This window comes from Sminthopsis crassicaudata, chromosome 2, assembly GCF_048593235.1.
Source record: "Sminthopsis crassicaudata isolate SCR6 chromosome 2, ASM4859323v1, whole genome shotgun sequence".
Taxonomy (NCBI): domain Eukaryota; kingdom Metazoa; phylum Chordata; class Mammalia; order Dasyuromorphia; family Dasyuridae; genus Sminthopsis; species Sminthopsis crassicaudata.
The window spans coordinates 525,639,617-525,653,959 of NC_133618.1; the positions used below are offsets into that span (position 1 = coordinate 525,639,617).

A 14,343-nucleotide genomic window follows, 5' to 3' on the forward strand; every position below is an offset into this window, starting at 1 on the left:
AACAGCTCTCCCAATTCTTTCAACATACTTTGCAAGGGACTACAATCCATCGCACTGCCACTGGTACCACCCAGACCACCTTGTGTCCAGACTATTGTAAAATAGCTCCCTGGTTAAAATCCCTGCCTCAAGCTTCTCCCCATTCCAGTCCATCTGCTACTGAGCTGTCAAAGGGTCAAAGTTCAGATATGATGTCAACCCTCAATTCAATAAATTCCAGTAGTTCTCTATTAATCTCTAGGAACAAATATAAAATCCTTATTTATTTTTTTTCCTGGAGGGAGGTGGGGGTGCTTAAAATCTTTCATAATATATCTTAATGTAAAATATACTGATTGGATTTTGAACTGAGATTTGACTATTTTTTTGAAAAGTCATTTGTAATTAACACACAAACTTAATCATAATAAAAGGATGATTTAGAATTTTAGTTTCAGTAGATAATGCTAAAGTTTGTTCTCCACTCCCTCCTTTTTCAGGGGTGTGAGATAGTAAATCTTTTCAACTAGCGTATATATGTATATGGTTTGCATAAATTTTTATGAAAGAAAACAGGTAGTGGCATTCAAAATGTTTATACCTTGCCAAGTCTTTACAAAATTTTCAGGACTTAACTTAAATACATTAATGCAGGTTTTTTAAAAAAGTATATTCTGAAATAGAAATATCAGCCAATTCAATTAGCAAAACATTGCGTCAAGCTCCTTTCCAGTCTTATAATTCAGACCTTCCCCATTTCACAATATCCTTTTCAACCCAATATGTGCCTGTTTGCTATTTGAGCACAAAACACTCCATTCTCCCAATTGCAAGAATTTTTACTGTCTATCCTTCATATTTAGAACACTCTCCTCATCCACTCTTCTTCTAGCTTCCCTGGCTACCTCCGGGTCCAACCTAAAATCTTGCTTCTAGCAACAAGCTCTTCCCAATCCCCCTAAATTCTAATGCACTTCCTGTTGCTTATCTCCAATTTATGTGGTATGGAGTTTGTACAAAGTTGTCTGCATGTTATCTCCCCCATTATCCTGGGAGTTTCTTAAGAGCAAGAATGCCATTTTTTTTGTATCTCTCCTCCTCCTCTCCTCCTCCCCACCAGTGCTCAGAACAAAGCCAGTGGGTGATTATTAAATGTTTATTGACTTAATTTCTGAATGTTGTTTTCTAGGAATACAAGAGATCAAAAAGCTAATTAGTCCTGGCCCTCAAAATGTCCCACCACTTATTAATGATTTGAGATGGCAGCTAGGTGGGGCAGTGGGTCACCTGGAGTCAAGAAGACTCATCTTCCTGTGTTCAAATCTGGCCTCAGACACTTATGAGCTGTGTGACACTGAACAAATTTGCTTTAAAGCTGGAGAAGGAAATGGCAAATGTATTTTTACCAAAAAAAAAAAACAAAAACCCAAATGGGGTCACAAAGATCACACAAAACTGAAACAGAACATATGGCTAAGAGGGAAAGCTGGGCTAGGTCTCATTCTAACCCCAGGCCTTACTAATGTTTATAGACCAACTTCAAACAAAAAAGATAGCAAAGCAAAAGTAAAGAGCTTTGCTTATCTATAGAACAAAAAGTAGTAGTGGTACAAATCAGGATCAGAGGGCAGAAATGTGAACTCTCCTAACCAGAAATCCAGGGGCAGGACTTATAGGAAGGTGCAGAAAGAAAGTGCCTGGGGAAGCACACCTAAGGGAATTGAGTAAATTATACTCATAGTAGTCAAATTTAGACCTACATTTAAGCTAACTGGACTACTCTGTAGATAGGCTAAACAAAGAGAATATTGGGCAACCCAATGAGTAGAAAAGACCCAAGAGGTTGTGGTTCCTTTTTAAGAATTAACTCCTCCCCCACTTTAGGTACAGATCTCAAAGGGTGACTCCCAAAATCTAGCACAGATAGAGACCAAGTGAGAGAGGAGCTAAGCTACTCTGCTATGCATTTCTTTCTTGAAACCAGATGGCTTCAGCTTCACTTTCCTATCATTTTCTACCTTGCCCTGTCCCCTCTCCGCTTGCTCAGAGGAATTTAACCAGGTTAAAATGACTATGGTTTCTGGAAGAGCACGCCAATGGGCTTCCTATTATTCCAGTCTTCATCTCCTGAGCTTACTAGAACATTGACTCCCTTCTCTTCCCACTATTCCCCTATATGCCATTAAAATACAAACTGTTCTATTCTCCAAACTCTAGGAACCCTAATGTAAAATATGGTAGGAGGGTGAGTTGAGTAAGGGGAAACAATCTTGAAGGCAAATGCAATAAAAATATTGATATCATTACAATAAGAAAAGGAGTTTGGGTAGTGGATAGAGTTGGTCTCTGCCCCCCACTTCTCTAACCCTCCCTCAAGTCCAAATTGGTGATTAACTTATTGAAGATCCATTATAACTGGCTAGGTTCACTCCCATTATGCTTCACTCTATTCCACTGCTTTTTCTTTAGCAGCAACCTAGAAAGGTGTCCCCTTATTCCCTATACCCTTCCAGTTATGGAACTATAATGGAATCTATATTAATTGTGTTACTGGAAAGGATATTATTCTTCTATGGTTCAACTCACCATCACAATATTCCAAACCACAATACCACCAATCCCAGTCACCAATCTCACTCTATGCATTACTTCCCTATTAGAATGTAAACTAAAAGGGGGAGACTGTTTTGTTCCTCTTATTTTATATTTTTATTTTCAGTGCTTTTCATAACTTGGTGTCCCTTATGTTCTTAATGAATTCTTTTATCTATTCATTCATACAATTAGCAAAAAATATCCCACTACACATACTCTCATTTATACCTTGTTTTCTGATAATGGTATTATCTTCCAAATTTCAGGTCACAGTAATTATAGGGACTAAAAGAATTGTAAGTTTAGGTTGTCTGCATTTTATCTCCCCAATTAGAATGTGTGTTCCTTGAGGGCTATTGTATTCTTAGTAACAGTAATAAGAACTTCATAAGTATTTATTGATCTTCAAATCCAGTACTAGATGCTGGGGTTACAAAGACAAAAGTGAAACAATTCCTGCTCTTAAAGAATTTATATCCTTCCAGGGATACAAAATGTCATGCACGACTAGACAAAAATCAATACAAAATAATTTTTGAGGAAAAGGTACTAATAGCTTGGAGAAGGGTGGAGCAGAGGGAGGATCAGGAAAGTTTTCCTGAAGAAAATGGCAAGGGAGATGAATATTGAAGGAAACTAGAGATACTATACATGATATATTGTTTAGCAGAAGGAAGAGGAGGTGAGCATGATTTGCTCTATGGTATATCCTTATTTTTGGTTAACCAAGACACTACCAATGTGGTCTTACTGAGTGCCCTCACAAGTGCTAATTCTTCCCTTTACCCCTTTTTTTCTTGTATTTATTTCTTTGTAATTTTTGTCTACTTATATATGTGTATGTAGAATAATGCTTGGCATGTAATTGGTGAGTCAATAATGCCTCACCCTCTATACACACAACACACACACACACACACACACACACACACACACCCTATCACTGGGAAGGGAATCTCTCTGAGTTTGTTCATGATCTGTCACAAGTAGCCGAAAAAGTCATGTTCAGGGTGGGCAAAAAGAAATCCTTCCCCTGAAATATAAGTAAACACCCAACTTCCATGGTTCATAGGTGTGAGAGATGGAGATCCAGCATTGATCCAATCCCATTTTAAGTAGCAAGAAACTGCCTAGTAATCCCTTGTTTGTATTTCTTGGAGGAGTGACATAAGAAACACTTATTTCATTCCACACAATAATTCACTGCAATCCAAGGGAGCACAGTGAGGGCAACGCCATCTCCCAGCTGCTGATTACATCAAAGGTTTGCAGCCTAAATTCAATTTTATGATGTTAATCTCAGGTCTGCCACTCAGAAATTTTCTCTGAGGGATATGATTTTTCTCTGGATTTCATTTTAAGAATGATTTTCTTCGTCTACAATCAATAAAGATATGTTTTCATCAAAAGACTCTATCTTAGCAGAATTCAATTGGCCATTTCAATTCCTTTTGGTGACACAGTATTAATTAAAATAGTTTATGTTGCACCTCAACTAGAAAAAAGGCAGTAAAAACAGCATCCACTCAGAACACATGTACCAGACACATCAGCATGGATGGCAGAAAATTTCACCTCCTTGAGGTGACAGGCATTAGCAATTCAGGAAAGAAATGTTATCCTTGGCTTATTTATGTAATAATCTTCCTGCAAGAAATGAAGCTGCTTCTGCTTTTTTTTCTTTGAGAGGAAATATGTAAGAGGGTTAACAGCTAGCTTCAAAAACATTCCTTGAAGGACTCAGAAAGGAGAAACATGGAACCATAAAATATAACTATTAACTGAAATTTTGATAGTTTCTTACTGATAAATTCAAACTGTTGATAGAACTTTGAAAAATCTGCTTTCTTCTCTATGATAAAAGGACTTATCATAAGGGTTTGAAGTCTAGGGTGCTATTTAGCTTTGTATTCTTTGACTTGGCTGCTGGCTATGTAGATGGTACAACAGATAGAATGCCAGACCTGGAGTGAGGAAGACTCACTTTTGTGAGTTCAGATCTGGACTCAGATACATACTAACTCTGTAAGCATGGCCAAGTCACTTAACATTATTTGCCTCAATTCCTCACATATAAAATGAATTTTCTTTGGCAAAGAAAATTAAAAAAAAAAAACCACTCCAGTATTTCTGCCAATATGTATAAAACAACTTAACAATAACAAAAACACTGCCTCCTTAGATTTCCAAAGTTTTCTGACCAAGTAAAACTCACTTTATTTTCTATACTGCAATCTATTTTTTTTTTTTACTATTTTAATTTAAGGTAAAAAAAAATCCTTATTAAGTGTCTATATATTGCTTATTTCAGAAGGAAAATGATTCTATTTTATTTATTTATTGTTCTTCAAAAGCAGATTTTTCAAAGTTCCTACAACAGTTTGAATTTATCAGTAAGAAGCTACTGATGTAATCTTGGTATGAACTGGCCATTTGCTTAGGCATTTAATTATTTTAAATCTTATTACAAATATTATGTTAACAAATATAGATTGTATTTAATTCATACTAATAGCTATTTATTATTTAAACACTTATTAGCTGTGTGATCCAGGGAAAATCACTTAACCCTGTTTGCCTCAGTTTCCTCATCTGTAAAATGAGCTGGAGAAGGAAATGGCAAACCATTCCAGTGTCACTGCCAAGAAAACCCTAAATGAGATCAACCAAATAACAACAAAATAGTTTTTAGTCAACATGTAACTGAACTTCTCTGGGCATGAACCATTCTCCTAACATGAAAAAATTCTTTATGGGTCTTTTGAGCATATTCAGTTTGCTGAATGTGAAGTCCCTGGTAGCCTTTTTTTTGATCAGTTGTCTGTGTCTTTAGAAGTGTTGTGACTAATCCAAAATTTTCTCTTCTGGATCTAGATCCCAAAGAGACCATCAAATAAATAAATAAATAGATAGATAGATAGATAAATTAGATAGATAGATAGATGACTAAATAAATAAATAAATAAAACGACCCACATGTGCAAAAATGTTTGTGGCAGCCCTTTTTGTAGAGGCTAGAAACTGGAAACTGAATGGATGCCCTTAGTTAGGGAATGGCTGGATAAGTTATGGTATATGAATGTTATGGAATATTATTGTTCTGTAAGAAATGATCAACAGGATGGTTTCAGAAGGCCTGGAGAGACTTACCTGAATTGGTGTTAATTGAAGTGAATAAAACCAAAAAAACCATTGTACACAGCAATGACAAGATTACGTGCTGATCAACTTTGATGAAGTGGCTCTTCTCAACAATGAGATAAATCAGACCAATTCCAATAGACTTGTGAGGAGAGAGCCATATGCACTCAGAAAGAGCACTCTGGAGACTTCATGTGGATCACAACATAGTATCTGTACCTTTTTTGTTTGCTCATGTTTGTTTGTTTTTCTTTCTAATTTTTTCTTTTTGATCTGCTTTTTTTTGTGCAGCATGATGGATGGGAGAAAAATTTGGAACACAAGGCTTTGCAAGGGTAAATGCAGAAAACCACATTTGCATGTATTTTGAAAATATTAAAAAGCTATTATCAAACAAAAAGCCAATGGAAAACAAAACAAAACAGAAGTGTTGAGACTGAGACTTGCAATGATTTCCTACTACCATGATCACCACTGAATCTATCTACTGCTCTCTAATTTGCTATGTCCATAGCATAAACACACACACAGCAAAAATCTCAAGGATTTTACTTCTCCTGTTCTTTCTCTTCTACATGGCTATGAGAAATGGACCTGGAGTTGTTTGTTTATATTCTATGTTGTTTATCTTTTTCAGTTTAAGGTGTCTGAGACCCCAGTATTATAGATAGTGATCTTAGAGCCACCATTATGGGCAGAATAATACAGGCAAACATGAAATCCTGGAAAAACTGGGGTGCGGCGGGGGGGGGGGTGTAGCTAGGTGGCGCAGTGGATAGAGCACCAGCCCTGAAGTCAGGAGGACCTGAGTTCAAATATGATCTCAGACACTTAACACTTCCTAGCTGTGTGACCCTGGGCAAGTCACTTAACCCCAGCCTCAAAAACAAACAAACAAAAAAAAACTGGGGTGCTTGGGACTTGAGTCTGAGAAGCTACTTCTTAATTTCCTTTGAATCCAACTCTTGTTATTTTTCCAGAAAACTTCCTTCTTCCCCAGGGGACTTCTGTCTTGGATTCTCTCTCTCCTTTTTCCATAATATTTCAATTGTTTATATCATCAGCAACCATGGATTCAATTATTATCTTTGATGATTCTCAAATCAATTTAACTAGCCCTCATCTTTCCAGTCACCTCTGGTTTTGCATTTCCAATTGCTTATGTGACATTTTAAACTAGATGTCCCATGGCCATCATAAATTGAACTCATCCAAAACCAAACTCATCAGCCTACTCAAAACGTTCCTTCCCTTCTTCCTAACTTCACACCACTGAAAAAGGTACCACCATTCACCCAGGCTTGTAACTTAAGGGTTATCTTCTACTTCTTATCCTCCCTTCTCTTCCATATCTATCTGTTACCAAACCTATCTCTTTCACCACTTTATCTCTTGTGCAGAGTTCCTTCTGTTAATCATTCTGACTCAGTAGGACAATTACAATAGTTTGCTAGTTGGGCTCCTTGCCAAATCTCTTCCAAAAGTTTGAGTCATAGCACATCATTCCTTCCCTACCCACTCAATCAACTTCACTGACTCCCAGTTATCTTTAGGATGGAATAAAAAAAGTATATTCCAGCCTCCTTACACCTTATACTCACACTCCCCACTCCCATACTCTTAGATCCAATGATACTAGCCTGGCAGCTATTCCTAGAACAAAACACATTATCTTCACACCCCAGGCATTTCCACTGGCTGCCTCCCACTACAAGTTTGGAAAACTTTTCCTCCTCATCTGTCACCTGGCTTCCTTAAATGCTTAGCTAAAATTTTACCTTTACAAGAAAACTCTTCTTTATTATCTCCAATTTACCCTATCTTTCTTCAAACAACACTGGATTTGGGGGTCATGAAATCTGATTCCAAGAAGGAACTGTGACACTTGCTGCCTGTGTAAGTTTATGCCTTATGAGATCCAGCTTTACCATCTGTAAAAAAAACAAAAACAAAAACAAAACAAAAAAAACAAAAAACAAACAAACAAAAAAACCAGGGATGATAATATCTGGATTATCTTCCTCAAAGACTTGCTATCAAGAAAAAATGCTTTCCGAGCATACTATTGTCTGGCATATATGTAAAGGAAATATCACTGGGAAAATGTATGGGGAAAAAAAGGGACTATTCCTGAGGTATAGGTGCAGCTTTATGAGGCAGTTAGGTGGCTCAGTGGATTAGAATAATGGCCTGGAATTGAAAAAAATCTGGCCTCAGATTTAGTAACTTTGCGGCCAAGTCACCAAACTTGTTTGCCTTAATTCACTGGACTAAGAAATGGTAAACCACTCCATTATCTTTGCCAAGAAAACCCCATGGACAGTATTTGTATGCTATGGCCCACAAAGTCATGAAGAATTGGATACAACTGAACTGTATCATACAATACTATACCATAAGAAATCACAAACAAGAGGTATTCAATAAGAAGATGTATATCCAGGGCAAAACAATACTCTACCTTGACTAGGATGAATTTAGGATGAAATATGGGTTCTTCCTTTTGTTAGTGAAGTAGAAGATTGTATGTTCCAGATAAAGCATATACTATCAGACTAGTCAGTGTGTTGGTTTGTTTTGCTCAGCTATATTTTTTATTACAAAATGAGGTGAAATACTAAGAGGGCAGGGAATGAACCACATTTAAGAAAATTTAAATAAAGAGAACATTTTCAAATATATTATAAAGATGTAACCACAGTATTTTAAAATTGACTTTAGCATCATTGTTTCTGCTGAACAAATATACTCCCAATTCCTTTCCTTACCAATGCCACAAAACCACATCTCCACTTAGATACTTTTTACTGAACAGAAAAGAGCACAATTACAATTTCATTCTAACCAAATTTACTTCATACACAATGCAAACTAACAAAATAAAATCCAGCTAAAAAACACTTGTATTTTTGAATCCTTCCCATTCAGCAATTGATATATACTTCTCTGTCCGAAAGGCCTGACCTGGGATGTCCAATAGGAATATGGCTCTCCATACAGGATGTTCCTTTCCAATCTTTTTACACGTTACTCCCCCCCTACATATTCTAGCATTCACTGATGCTGCATGGGCAGTTTCTCCCTCTTCATTTCCAGACTCCTACCTGGTAATATCCCAGAAAATCTAACTTTCTTCAAGATTTCCTTCCCGGGGGCAGCTAGGTGGCGCAGTGGATAAAGCACCAGCCCTGAAGTTAGGAAGACTTGATTTCAAATGTGATCTCAGACACTAGCTGTGTGATCCTAGGCAAGTCACTTAATCCCAATTGCCTCAGCAACAAAAAAAAAAAAAAAAAAATTTCCTTCCAGAATCAGTTCAAATCCCATCTTCTGGAAGAAGCCTTTTCTGATTCCCCATCCAGTTTTTGGCCCCTCCCGCAACTGGTGCTTTCCATCTGAATTTATCTTTATATGGTATTTGACTTGTACTTAGAAGGTATACCTTATGTGCTAGTGGTCTTCCCCATTAGTATGTGAGTTCCTATCAGGCCAGTGCCAAAGTTTTTGTCTTTCTTCCCATTCCTAAAGTACAGTACAGGTAGTAAGCGATTAATACAACTATTGACTGACTTCTCCTCAGGCTTTATTTCTTTCTAGGAAAATAGTTAAAAGGGCAGAATTCCAGAAGGGAATTTGCATGAAATCAAAAGAAGAGAACTAGGGAAAGGGGACCTTACAAAAAACAAACCAGAAAGAAATCTTAAATTTAATTATACTCTGAAGTAATCTCCTTTATTTGACCTTAACTTTAGCATAAAACCTTGCAGCCAGAGGCAGGGGAGTGTTTCCTTCATTGTTTTGGGTCCTAGTCAGCAATGTGTAAATGAAAAACAAAACGGCAATAATGGAGGGATACTGAATAAGGAAAAAGAAGGCCACCCACTTACACCCATCTACTACAATTATCCTTTTCCAACCGGGCATAAATGATCATTTGGCATTTTGGCCTTTAGAAAGGACTGCTGCAATTCAAAGATTTCTTTTCCCCTTTCACCCTAAGGCTTGGCATTCCATATTTGAAAATTTCTTGCATGAAAACCTCTATCATGTCTTAGCCTCTTAGCAACCAGTCCAACTCTAGCCACGAAGCAGATGCTCAAAAAGTATCCTTCATTGAATGACTGCTGCCAATTACCTACTACCTCCCCAGGCTTCTTTGTAAGTCCTGACAAAATTGCCTTTCTCAACCCCTCTTAATACTCACGTCTTCCCGGTGAATTTTTTTTCCCTATAATCTATCCTGTTATATAGTTTGCATTCGTGTGTGACTTTCCATGTTGTCTCCCCTGTGAGATTGTGAACTTCTTGAGGGCAGTCGCTGTATTTTTGTCTTTCTGTAATAACTAGTCTTTAACACAGTGCCTGGCACGTAGTAAGCGCTTACTTAAATGTTAACTGACTAAAAATAGAGTAATATCACACAGCTTTAAGTAAAGCAAAAGCTATAAATGCATAGACTTTACAGCTGGTTTTATTTTTATTTTTTTTTTTAACAGGAGAACGTTTCACTGCGCCTGAAGTAATTTCCAAAGAAATTTCTAAACTTTGGTCCGCCGCAATCTGCCCGTCTCGGCAGAGGTCTGATTTCAAAACCACTGGGGAGACAACAAACATGACAACACCCCCCCCACACACACACATATATATACACACCCTTTTTACAATTCAAAAAGTGAGTCACCAAGGATGACTGACAGAAAAAGAAGGTGGGGGGGGGGCGGGTAATTCCGCAGCCCCTTCACACCTGCCCGGAAAAAAAAAAAAAAAAAAAAAAGAAACAGGCAAAGTACATTGTAACTCCGGACTCCAAGAAGGTGAACAAGACTCGTTTATGTGCAGTTTTTCCACCCAAAGAGGAAACATAAGGCGTCTGAAAAAGTTTGAAAATATTAACCAAAAGGAAATCTTTGGGGGAAAGAATGGGCGCCCTCTCTTTCATGGTTATAAAGCCCGAATAAAAAGAAAAAAAAAAAAAAATTGAGGAAGCCCGGACCTCTTCGAAAAGTCTCCAGCACTTAGTTCGGGAATATCTAGGAAAGCGCAAAAATGGGAAGGGAGAATGACGCGGGCTGAGCACAAGCCTAGACGGTGCGGAATAAGAAAGAGCGCAGCATTGAAGAGCAGGAAAGGAGATACGCAGCAGCGGCGCTCAGACCTTACCCGGCAGCCAGCTGGAGCCCTCCCGGTCCGACGAGCAGGCGGGAGGGGACGGGCCTCCACTGGTCGGCCTTTTATCTCCTGCTCTCCCAGCTGAGTGGCTCCCCGCCTCCCAGACACTAGCGGAGCCCGCAGACCCCGCCTTGGCTACGGGCCGGCCTCTACTGCCCCGAGAGCTGGCGGAACCTGCTCTCCCTGCCCCGAGCTGCCCTCCTGACCGCCAGCCAGCCCACTCTTCCTCATCTCTCCTCCCCATCCCCTAGTTCTGGGAGAAACAGGCCCCGGGACAAATGTCCGTGGCGTCTCTTGCTCGGAAGAGGTTAGAGGACCACGATGGGAGAATTTAGGAAGATCAAGGCTTGATAGAGACCTGAGGAGGCAGCGGTCAGTAATGAGCATTTATTAAACGCTTACTATATGCCAGCCACTGCGCATATAGCTGGAGAAGTTCAGCTAAGGCCAGGTTCTCTTGGGCAGATGGTAGAAAGTTGGAAATTGCCTTGGACCTTGAATTTAAAATTCATTCACTGAGAGTTTATTAGGTGCTTACTATGCTCAGGGTTGAGGCAGAATGACTTGGTAAAGGAAGGGAGATAGAGTTACTGATGTTTCCACACCAGAAATTCCCTCTATTGATGAAATCACAGATACTGGAACAACTTTCTCCGGACCCAAAACCAAAACAAACCAGGCACTAGTTAAGTATTGATGATTCAAACACAAATAAGAAAAAGGACTCCTGTTTTTAATCTCAGAACTTTAAGTAAACAGCAGATGATTTGAGGAAGAAAAAAAAATCACTCTTCCGGAAGAACAGGAAGTTTCTGGTAGAAATGGCTCCAGAGATGTAACTTGACATAAGCTAAGAATTCCAGAAGGTGGATTTGAGGTGAGAAGACATTCCAAGCATTTATTCGAACAACAAGAGAAGGGAGGGGGGGGCACACCCTGTGCAAACAAGTAGTAGTAAAGGGAGAAGGTAGCCGGTTAGTCAGTTTACTGGAATTTAGCCCTACATAAAGGAGGGTTCCATGAAATGACTGAAGGGAAGGAATCAGGTCCACAAGATTTATTAAGCATCTATTTATGTGCCTGGCACTGTACTAACTACTGGTTATAAAAGGGGGTAAAAGGCAAAAACAAAACGAAACAAAGAAACAGACTTTGCTGTCAAGGAATTAATTCAACGTGGGAAAGAAACTGCATCCAAACAACTATGTAAAAAACAAGATATATATGTGTGTGTGTGCGTACATATTCATATACACATACATACACACAGACGTTAAATTAGAGATAACAAAGAGAAGGGATGCACTTAGAAAGATTCTGGCAGATTTGAATTGACTTCTGGGAAACACTGAGGTTGAGATAAGGAGTTGCAGGAACTGAAGAACAGCAAGTAAAATTGCCTGGGGTATGAGATGGACTGCTACTTTGGAGGACCTTCAAGAAAATCAGAATCATACTATAGAATATAGAGAGACGAAAGAGGTGTAAGAAGATTGGAAAGACAGAAAGGGGCTAAGTTATGAAGAGTTTTAAAAGGATTTCGTACTTTATCTTTGTGACAATAGGGAACTACTTTAGTATATTAAATATAAGTAGTCTAGAGTCAAATTAGGAAAGAATGAATGAGTGAATGGCCAAGCAGTTATTATGCATTGATAATACTATTCTGTGCCTCTGTCCTCAAGTAATTTCATTAGGAGGAAGACCAGCATTTATATAGAGAGAAAAATAACCTAGAAGAGTGTTTTGTTCTGGGGAGGTCGAAAAGTGGAGGGAGAAAATGACCTGGATTGATCAATGGATAGAATGTGAAACCAGGTCTAATTTTCTAGGGTTAGTGGTAGATAAATGAAGTCAATGGGCTAGTTTGTATATACACAAGTCAATAATCAACTGAATTGAACCCTGGCAAGGAACTCCAAAACAAATGGGTTACTTTTCCCAGGAAATGGAGTGTGGATTCAGGAAGTTAGTGGATAAGGCTAGGATAGGAAGGGAGGTACTACAGGATTCCCTTTTGGGAAGAAGTTATCAGATAATCTGGAGTCTTAAATCAGGTTTATGGATCGCAATGAAAAAAAAGGGAATACATACATACTTTTAAAATATATAGACTTTTTAAAAGGGAGGGGGGAGGGAAACATTCTCAGCCCAAATTATTGTTTCTACATTCTTTTATTTTTCTTTTTTTCCCCTGAGGCTGGGGTTAAGTGACTTGTCCAGGGTCACACAGCTAGGAAGTGTTAAGTGTCTGAGATCACATTTGAACTCAGGTCCTCCTGAAATCAAGGCTGGTGCTCTATCCACTGCGCCACCTAGCTGCCCCTTGTTTCTAAATTCTTTGGGAGAATATGAGAATTATCTAGTTTGGGGGGGATTATTTTTTACTTTACAAGTTATTTTGATTTTTTTTTAAGCATTAGTTCCAGAGGCTCTTGAACAATAGGAGGAGGGGGAGGAATGGTGATGGTGGAAGTAGTTGTTGTAGTAAGTAGCATTCTTATATAGAAGAGCTTGAAGTTTTGCATATCATTTTACATACGTTATTAAAAGAGAATTTGTATTCCTTTTCTAGTGTTAAAAATTTGCAGGATCATTACCTCACACTTCTCAGATTGACTAAAGATGACAGGAAAAGAAAGTGATAAATGTTGGAGGGAAAGTGGGAAAACTGGGACACTAATGCATTGTTGGTGGAATTGTAAAATGACCCAAAGCAATTTGGAACTATGCTCAAAAAGCTATAAAACTGTGCTACCCTTTGATTCAGCAGTGCCACTACTGGGTTTGTATCCTGAAGAGATCATAAAAGAGTGAAAAGGATCCACATGTGCAAATCCCAATAAATTTTTGATGGCAAATACCATCTACATCCAGAGAGAGAAGTAGAGAAACTAAATGTAAATCAACATATGCTATTTTCACTTTTCCTCCCTTTTTCTTCTGTTTTCTTTTTTTCTGTCTTGGTTTTCCCCTTTTGTTCTGTTTTTCTCTCCTAACATGATTCATTAGGAAATATGCAAAATAATAATAATAATAATGTACCTGTATAACAAAATAAATAAATAAATAAATAAATTTTAAAAAGAAACGAATTTTCAAAACCTGGTAGTACAGGCACATAGGAGGACATGCTTTGTAAATGCTTGTTAATCTTATTTTAGCTAAGATGTTTCCAAGGAGGTCTTTTTCTACTTATCCTGGAATGGTAACCTTAAGCAAGTCCCTCATTTCTTTCAACTCCAGTTTCCATATCTATAAAATAGGGAACTAGACAGCATTCAAGATCTCTTGAAGTTCTAAATCTATGTTTCATATTCTTTTTCTGTTCCCTATTGCCTTACTAATTAGGCAATTATTAGTGCCTAATAATTAGAAATCTAATTAGGTTTCCTAATTCCTAAAATTCTTACAGTTCACCTTCTCTAACTTCTCCAATTATTTAGGAGTTTTCTTTCA

The 14,343-nt window shown here is 38.0% G+C and overlaps 1 protein-coding gene across 3 annotated transcripts in view; it reads right to left on the minus strand.

Moving 5' to 3' along the window:
• WDR72 (WD repeat domain 72) overlaps window positions 1-10,977 on the minus strand; it is a 275,177-nt gene extending 264,200 nt beyond the window's left edge. The window contains exon 1 of one of the 3 annotated variants that reach the window (XM_074294549.1): window positions 10,876-10,977. The gene's annotated coding sequence lies outside the window, so the exon portion shown is untranslated. The remainder of the gene's footprint in view (window positions 1-10,875) is intronic. The other 2 variants (XM_074294547.1, XM_074294548.1) reach the window with 2 other exon arrangements.
• Between the last annotated feature and the right edge of the window lie 3,366 nt (window positions 10,978-14,343).